Source organism: Conger conger, chromosome 1 (genome assembly GCF_963514075.1).
Source record: "Conger conger chromosome 1, fConCon1.1, whole genome shotgun sequence".
NCBI lineage: Eukaryota > Metazoa > Chordata > Actinopteri > Anguilliformes > Congridae > Conger > Conger conger.
Genome location: NC_083760.1, coordinates 29,173,019 through 29,183,061, shown reverse-complemented (window position 1 = coordinate 29,183,061; position 10,043 = coordinate 29,173,019).

The following is a 10,043-nucleotide window of genomic DNA, read 5'->3' as shown; positions in this document are numbered from 1 at the left end:
AACAGCAATATCACCCTTGGGGAAAATACCCCTTAGATACTAGATTCAACTGATTGAACACAGCCATGCTTGATTCCATTCTGCTGAATCTAAAACTCACTCATATTGAACCTTACCCTGAGAGTGAAGTAGTCACCACAAAGTGCGATCACAGGAAACTATTGTGTGATCACAGGAAATAACAAGAAGAGATGAGTAAAAAGTGAAAAGTTAAATATATCAGCCTGGGGTTGCAAAGCCATTTATACGGCCCTGGGACACTGACCACAGCGAGAGTCATTATTTGCAAATGGAGAACACTTGGAACAGTGGTTACAACTCATCCAGGAGTCATGGGAGATATGGATGTTTAAGAACTTTTTTCATTAAATAAATAAAATTTAAACAATTAACAATTAACAATTAAAAAATGTGGTTTTGTGTTCACTCAGGTTCCCTAATATAACAATTAGTGTGACAAATAAGCAATAATATCGGAAATCAGGAAGGTAACAAACACTTTTTCATGGCACTGGTTCTTTCATTGCTGTTTTTTGTTGCTTTTCCAAAGGACACATTGACAGTGAAACACGCAACCTGCTGTCATGTAATGTGTAATCATGTAATAAACACAGATGTCTGACTCACAAAATACATTTACAGTAACCTATTACCAGTTCTACTGCAAGTTAAAAATGAAGTATGGTGTTAGTCACTTCCCGTGTAGTTATACCGTCTACAATGTTTGGGTAAAAATTTGTCATTCTACTGCAATGGAACCATTAACTTATTTTTCAATGGCATCATTTAAGCTGCTGGCGTGGCCCATGCTCATTGTGAACTCTTTCCTTTTTCTTTTCTGCGCTCTGATTTGTACATTACATTATATTACAGGCATTTGGCAGACGCTCTTATCCAGAGTGATGTACAACAAAGTGCATACCCATAACCAGGGACAAGAGCGCTGAAAGACCCTAGAGGGAAGTACAGTTTCAAGTGCTAAGAATACAATAAAGATAAGGACTTGGACCTATTTGATTAATCTGATGTTGATCTGATCATTCCAGCACCGTGGAGCCAGAACAGACAGTAGTCATGACTGGGAGGTGGAAGTGCGGAGAGGGGAAGGCGCCAGGCGTCCTGCGGTGACTGAACGAAGATGTCTGGCAGACGTGTAGGGTGTGATGATCTTTTGGAGATGGAAAAATTATGGAACGGCTGGAAAGGTATTGTGTCATTCCAACTAGCTAGCATTATGGTGTCCATTGATAGGACAAACAATTTAATTAAAACATGATGACACTAACAATTGTTTTCCTTAAAAGCTTCCAACCCCCCTGCCCCCCCCCCCTCCAAACTCTGCTACTGATACTGAACCTATCACTCCCATGAGTTCCCCAAATGCACAGCAGGTCTTGTTTTGTGTTGCCCATGAAGGGTATTCCCGTTATGTTTCTGAGATTTACAGTAGGGGAAATTAAGAAATGTATAGCATTTTCATGGAACAGGGGCTTGAATATATGTACCTTTAAATAGCACTTAAACACTGAACACCACACCCATCCATTGGTGGAATGTGCATATGACATTTGACACAGTCATGCGGTTTGGTGAAAAGAGCTCAGTCAATCCATTTTGGCATTCCCCTCTATCTCTGCTTTTGCCATTCATGACTCATTTCCCTTCCAGGGAATCCTCCGTTCACCTCCTTGGTGGTTTTGACCACGTCGTCCTGGTAACCACAGCTCCAAGCTCATGTTCAAATACCCCATCAAGCCTGCACACATAATCCAGAGGCATAAGCGAGGTTTGCCAAAATGGTTATTTTTTTCATGTCTATGAACACATTTGGGGGATGTTCTGACACAGAGACTGTGCCATTCCTCTTCAATCCCCCTCCTAGTGATCCAACCCACACTAAAAGAAATGAAAAATGCTCAACAGCAATGTCATGAAGTTCCCCCCGGCCACAAATTGCTAGTACAAGTTCTGTATGTGAAGTATGCGGCAGAATGCGGCAATATGGTGGCCAAAGATACAAGGATATTCAAAGGCAGCAAGGGACAGAGACCCTAGGTCACCTCAGAAAGCTTGTGCAAACAGCACAAGCTTGGGTTTTGTTATATGATAGTGACATTTGGTAGAGATATCGCATTCAATATAATGCAATTTGACAGTATTATATTCAGGCCAAATAAAAAGTGGCCATTGGGGTGGAAAGCACATTTGAGTCAGTCTCCGACTGCTGGAAATGTTGAGGTGTCCCCCTTCAAAAACACCTGTAAACACTTACTGTATGCAGTTTCAAATATTGCTCGCAGATGTCTGTATGTATTCCTGCTTGCAACTACAATCATGGGTGCTGTCTCTCAACAGATTTGGTTTAGTGGTGTGAGATGAGCTAAACACATTACAGGCTAGCAAATGCTAATAATTATGCATAGCTAAAATTGTAGGGTGAAGTTCAAAGTTTTTTTTCTCTCCCCTGAATCCTTGGAACTAAGAAGAGTTTTCTTGCACATTCATGTCCATCTATTTGCCATTACACAGATAACTTAAGACCTTAATGACATTAACCCTGCTGGGCACTGTTAAAAAGACCACAGATAAAATCCAGTTCTATTTGCATGCATCTCATCTCATCAATTGTGACTTGCAAACAGACCTAGGTCAAATAAGTAATTGTTCTGGATTCAAATGCTTTCCAGTGTTCAACTGATTTTTGCCTGGTGCAATTTAGCCAACCAAGAGGACCAGATGCTGGGTTTGCACTTTTTGAAAGTATTTCATAGGCTTGAGTACACTGGACAAGCTCAGTAAAGTGTAGAAAAGTATTTGAATCCAAAACAATGACGTATTTGACCCAGTTCTGCTTACAAACGACTGGAACATTACAGCCTTACAACGTGTATGGAATATTTCAGGGAACAACTACAGCAGCATTCAATGCAGAGGTGTTAATACATGAACACATAATACTACAAAGCATGCTAAATGTTTTCTCATTCATTGCTAGTTCTTCAACCAGAGAAGAGAAGATGGAGAGAAAGTTATCCTGTCTCTACCATCCTAAATGATGGGCTATATTTGGGCAGGCTAAACACTACAAAAACAGATTGGTGAGGCACATTTCAATTATTAGGTCACAGTGAACACTCTGTGCAGTCTCAGTAACATTCGTCACACATTTATAAAGACTGTTGCTGCATCAGTGGTTTAATGGAAGTCTATGTGAGTTAGTAGAATTTGGTGAGATAAATCTAATGTAGCGGCACAGATGGTGCAGTGGGTAGCACTGGCGCCTCACAGCAAGGAGGTCCTGGGTTCAAATCCCCATCGGCCGGGGCCTCTCTGTGTGGAGTTTGCATGTTCTCCGCGTGTCCTCCAGGTACTCCGGTTTCCTCCCACAGTCCAAAGACATGCAGGTTAGGCTGATTGGAAAGTCTAAATTGCCCGTAGGTATGAGTGTGTGAGTGAATGGTTCACCCTGTTCAGGATAAGCAGGTTAGGATAATGAATGAATGAATGAATCTAATGTATGACTTAAAAATGGCAATGGTTCCCCTGTCAGCACAGGACCTCATCTCATTGAATACTAGGTGCCTGCAGTTTGCCTGCACAGTTGCACATGAAGTGCTAGGCATGACTCATCGTACAGAAGTGGTTGGGATGAAACAAAGCTTCTTTTTTACATTGGCAAAAATGGAACCCATATTTCCTGCTATTGTAAGTTTGTCAGCACACCCACCAGGCTAAGACTTGTCCTTAAATGCAAGGATTTCTTTTTTTTCTTCACCAACCCAGTTCAGCAGTCACCAAAATGTATTTCCAAACTTATTTTTGAAGGAAACGAATTGCACTTTTTGTACGTCAAAGGACACATATTTATTGAGAGCAGGTCTTGGGCCCCTTTAAGACAACTGAGTAACTTAGACTCATTTCAGTTGGGCAATGTGCTATAAAAGGTCTGTTGGGCTATTATAAGCCAATGAACCCCATGACAATTCCACTAATGTTTTAAAACTATGCCAAAGTGAAGTAATAGATGCTGGGAAAACCAACGACACTTCCCAAGCATGTGTTTCAGTTCATAATGCCCCTGATGCAGACTCAAATGTGGCTCTTTCATCACAGTATGTCCGGTGTTAATTAGCACAAGAAAATCCCACATCTCTAGCTGCTTACGGCTTTCTTAAATAAATTGTAACACTTCATGATGTGATGCCATTATAGATTTTTAACAGAGGATTCATAAATGGATTATACTTCACAAGATGAAGTACATCACCAGTGGCAGGACGACACATTAATCGACGTTATTAAATGTGTTATGACAAAATCCAATGGGCATTTATGCTGATTACAACCATGTGTGGGATTTCTCCAGAATTGATAAAAAAAATGCTTCTGAGATGAGATGGCTTGCTAATAAAAATGGACACTCCAAAACTGGAAGAAAAAGAAAACAGCTAAATTTGTTTAAAAAAAGGAGAAGGGCCAGACTGGTCAGAGCTGACAGGAAGGTGACAGTAACACAAATAACCACACATTACAACAGTGGTATGCAGAAGAGCATCTCTCACCACACGCCAAACCTCTAAGTGGATTGGCTACAGCAGTAGATGACTTAATAAAGTGCTCACTGAGTGTATATATACATATTTAATAATAAGCTCAAAGAATGAGTGATCCACCTGTGTGATATTTGCACCGGATTGCTCAAAATTTTATATGTGAGGTGTACAAAGGATTATTAAAATGTTTATTGCATCTGATACAATAATTACACCTTTCTACAGTATGAAATTTTTAAGTTAGTAACAGTACTATCAAGATGCATTCTATAGGAAAGAGTAATTTTGCCAACCTGTTGATATGGCAAAACATTTTTGAATGTGTGCACAGTTGCTTGTTTCTCGATTGGAGATGACTTTACAATGTTTGCACAGTAACAGCAGGACCCAGAACTCTCCATGGCTACAAATACATAAAAGATGAGGTCAGTGGCTGAAAATTCCCAAGTCTTTGCGCTCTTTCTTATAAATCCTTGAGCCATTGCCTTTCATGTATAAGCAGGGTGCATTAAATGGGATGAAGGGATGAATCCACAGAGCTCATAGAAGTATGTAAAGTATATTCCCTCCATTGCATTAGCAAGGCCACTGTTTTCTACGCAGGACTGCGCCCGTTGAATATTACCGAAACACAGTCATGTCTATTTCTGAAACTATTCTAATTTAGTTATGGTTGGCTTCAAAGGTCTCATTCAAAGGCCAAATAACTTTCATTACTCTCCAAATAAGGTTTAATATGTGAGACAGATAGAAAATATTTCATACATTTGCAGAGATAGTTTTCACCCTACTTCTCCCTAAGTGAACTGATTGCCCTCTCCTCTTCATTTAAGTCTCCATGATTTGTGTTCAACACTGATCCATTTCAGATAAATTATGTCATGGTCTTCTTAATTTCATATTCCAAGGTTTAGAGGAGATTATGGAAGGTTACGTCTTTAAATCGATCATCTAAATTCACTCCAACAAACATAGATGTTTGTGCCTGATTCCATGTCTAATTATCTGCCTGCACAGAGTAAATATCTTAATTCACATTATTCTTGTATTCTTTTCATTTCAAGGTTCTTGTGAGGATCAGAAAAGGCACAGTGCCTAAACTAAAATCAGCATTCAGACCTGCTGAGAAGTTGCACTTTCTCTGACATTTGGAAAGTGAATATTGTGTTTTCTAAATTATTGTTCAGACTGCCTGAAAGCAAAGTACATGTATCACATCTGACAAAGTTCCCATGTGGCAAGTTGTTTGAGGGCATTTCTCACCGATGCTTTGATTTGCATTCAAATTCCGTTCAGTACCTTTGGAGCTACGTATGTAAAACAAAAAACGTGACATAAACACACAAGGGCATGGATCCAACTAAATGAGTCAAAACCTCTGAGGAGAGTTGGTCCATTTGCAAGCAAACTCTGGTGTGTTAGCAATTTACTCCCACCTAATATCTTAGCGACATGAAGTATCAATACTTAACTGGAAATGTGCTACTCTAAATCTAAGACCCATCGAGTGTAAATGTGTAAAGTTTCTGCTTGTGTGCATAGAGCATGCACGTGTTTGAGTTTGTGCATGTGAGTGTAAATGTATGTGTGTGCGCGGACTGAAGTGCTTTCCTCCTTTTGACCCCTACCCCACTCCCCCGCGCCCCCCTACAGAGGATTCTTCAAGCATGGCCCGGGCTCCTGGATAAACAAAGCCATTGCTGCTGGGACTGTGTGTTATAATGGAGCTCAGTCTCTCAAGAGGACTTCTGCAACCGCTGTCTCTTTACTTTTCTCCTCAACAAATAATCACTCCAGTGACCCAAGTGTTTTTGAGGTCTATCATCTCACAAGGAACAGGCAGATACGCCAGGAAATGGTTATTTTGTAATCAGAACCTTTCGGTGTTTCGGGGGCATTTCTGACTCTCCTCAGAGGTCTTCTGTCCACGAGGAGACCTTGCTTCTATGTCCCCTTTTATATTCAAGGGCCCGAGGAGGAACATCTGCTCCTTGTTATGTTGTCTGTTGTCTGAAGAGGGTAATTTCTCAATAGGACAGGGTCTTCATCCATCACCTTTGACAAAAGTAATTGGACCGAAAATTGTGGATGTCTGCGCTTATTGTCCAAAAAGACTTTATTTTGGCAAAAAGATAGGGTCATGGTCAGAATTCTCAGTCGTGAGGGGACTTCCAACACCATAAAACGCAGCACCATAAAATCCAAGAAAAACTTTACATGAAGTCTTCTTAAGGGGTGTGAATGCCAATAATAATCTGTACAGCAATAACATTTAGGCAAAAATAAGACACACCATTCCTGAATTTGCCCACAACTGTATTATTGCTTATGTTGAACATACTATTTATTCATTATTATTCTTGAGACAGAACCTTCAGAACTTTTTCATTTTAAGAAAACAGGTCTGACCATCTGGTTAGAAATGGCAGTGACATGAAAACGGGACTATTTACAGGTTCCCACACCTGTCCTTTCACAAATACAAAGCACAGTCATAAGACAGAGCCGACAATGCATTATAGTAGAATGTTTCTGCTTCAACAGAACATTCAATGTTATGAATATGGAGCCTACTAATCCATTTTTCAGGCCACCTGGCTCATCATGAGTTTGAATCTGACTAATTGAGGATTCCGATATTGTTAGCAACTGAAGAATGTCACAGTGTCTACCAACTCAAGTCAAAAGGCCAAAGCCTAGGTGCATCTGTCTGTTTTTTTTTAATTCTGTTTTAGTGCAGCTGTTTACATGTCAATATAGGACATAAAGAGGACGTATAGGACATAAACAGCTGCACCCTGACATAAAGGTCTGCATTTATATAGCACCTTTATCCTGTACAATTGATGCTTCTCATTCACCCATTCACTCACACACACACACACACACCAATGGCGATTGTCTGCCATGTGCTGCACCAACCAGCTCATCAGGACCAATTGTGGGTTAGGTGTCTTGCTCAGGGACACTTCAGGGAACAGCAACTGCTCTTACTTCCTGAGACAATATCATCCCAACATGAAATAATAAGATAGATTTATTTGGAAAAAGAAGCTTTACTGGTCAATAAATTCTGTTTTTTAAAAAGAATGTGCTGAGATGAGTTGAGGCATTTTCAATCTGCAACAGGAACTCTCTGAAACAGCCAAGAGGCATTTACTGAAAAAAACGACACAACCAATAAAAAGGGTATTTTGTGTGAAGCTGCAGTCCGACTCTAGACCTCAGGGTCTCTCAACTGTTTGGATAGTGTCGAGTGGTTTCTGCCAGGGGAGCTGGAGAGAGAAGGAGAAGAGAGGGTTTTGGGTAATGTGAGTGGGTTTCAGTTTTAATAAATGAATGTTCAAGACCTTGGCTGTGTTTGGAATGGCTCCCTATACACCAATAGCACTATTTAGGGGATCAGCCATTTCGTAGGGTGTCCGAATTTTCAATATCAAAATTGACACCCTAAATAATTTGCTCAATATTCCCCACAATGCACCACAAAGTGTAGAGTACAAAAGACTTCATCACCGGAAAGATTTTTTCGCCAAGTTGGGGATGGCTGGGCCTGCTGCTCTGGTCTACAAATGTAAGGCTGAAGGCAAAAATATAAACCATAACTTTTTTGTTTAATTGATTTTGTTGTTATTAATCATAGAGAAGAAATCAGTACAAGTACACAACGAGCCAGAAAAACCCTTATTCATAAAAACATGACCATTAATTGCTTGCTCACCATGCCACTGACAGCTGTCACGCAAGCATTGCTCATTGCTAAGTAACCTGCTCAGAATCAGTCATGTTCGAAATTGTCTTCTCTTTTCACCACTGAATCCCTATCCAGTGCTCTATGTAGATTTTCCTATGGAGTGTAAAAGGAGGGAGTTAATGAGTGAGTCATTCCAAACACAGCCCTTGTTTTTCTGCTAGTTCAACTTATGAGCAGGGCAAATGTCAGAGACTGGTTTTATGGTGTGATGGTGGGACCTCTACTGACCCACAATTCACCTACCTGATGAGGTCACAAAATGAGAGAGACATTATCTCGACCCAATCGGGTGGCCCATGACCCTACCAGCATATTGGAATGTTTTGTTTTGGGGTTTTTTTTTTTGGGGGGGGGGGGGTTGTTAGGGGATGGCGGTGGTAACCTGATGTGCAGAGTTCCACTGGCCAGGCAGTCGGAAGAAGAAATGGAAGTGTGGGGGGTGAATGTTGATTTAGGAGGAGACCTGGGGATGATGGGGTGGGTGGGGGTTAGGCTTAGAGGCATAAACATCAGCATAAATTACAAGAGAAAAACATTCCACCTTAAAATGCATGAGATTCCTAGATGGGCTTCATCACTCGCTTTTATCTTGAGTTTGGCCTGTAAATTTGATAAAAATGATTAAAAAGTGACTTTTTAATTAGGCAGTTCAAGTTTAAAATACAGGTAAAATACAGTACATTCATGATGCTGTTCAAATTTAAAGGCATAGCGTATCGATTTTTCTGTTGAGGAATCGGCTCCTGGCTTGAGCCCATTGTCTGCTGTTGCAAAATGCCAGTTCTGCCGACAGAAAGAGCCAGACAGGATGTGCACTGGCAGTGTCGCGGGGCTCTCTTCCAAACACCAAGGTCAAACAAACTCCAAGTGCCCTGTATATAAAGACAGTGGGTCTGTCATCGGCAGAGCTACGCCATTGTTTGGCTTGGCTTTACTCTGACATTTCCCCTGTCTGCAGACTGTTGGTTACAGATCTAGCCACTCAGCACTAACAGAAAAAAATACTATCTGTTCTTAGGCCAGCGTACTTGAAACACGAGTGCTGCCAGATTTGCGTTACAGTAGAAGAGTTACATGGACAAAGGAGAAGCAATCGTGTCAGCCCCCACTTATCCTACCAACGGCCAGTATGATCTTCTGCTATCAGGATGTAGACTGCAATACCCATCTTTAACTTCACAGTTTTTTTGGTTCTCAGTAAGGTATCTCTCGTAATCAGACAAGGGCTGGGATCTCATGTGCATGTCTTACATAATAATTTCACTGTAACATTTATTTTTACAAGCAGTTTTATCCACTGTACAATGTGCCTCATGAAGGTAAGCAAGCCACCTACTGTACTTTGTGAGCCTAAAGAGGACTGAAATACTAATACTCCTGAAAAGCCATTCAGCTCAATGGAAAAAATCGAGATTTTCCTAGATTCACTTATTTTGGCTCTGGGGAGAAGTAAATCCCAGTAAAGAAGGATTAGCAGCTGTTTGTCAGACATTCTTTTGGATTATAAAATATTGTACTCAATGTCATCAATTGAGGTGTCAATTTCAGTCCTCCCTTGGGTGGGGGACAGCCTTGTTATTTCATTCATCATCTCTTGCGGTTTTACAGATCAAGATGGGTTTGTTTGTATCAAAGTGAAAAGAAGTTCAAGCTTTACAATGCTAGAATGATTATAGCGCTGCACCTTGAATCAATGACAATAAAAGTGAATATTTAAGACAATATTATTTTTAGAC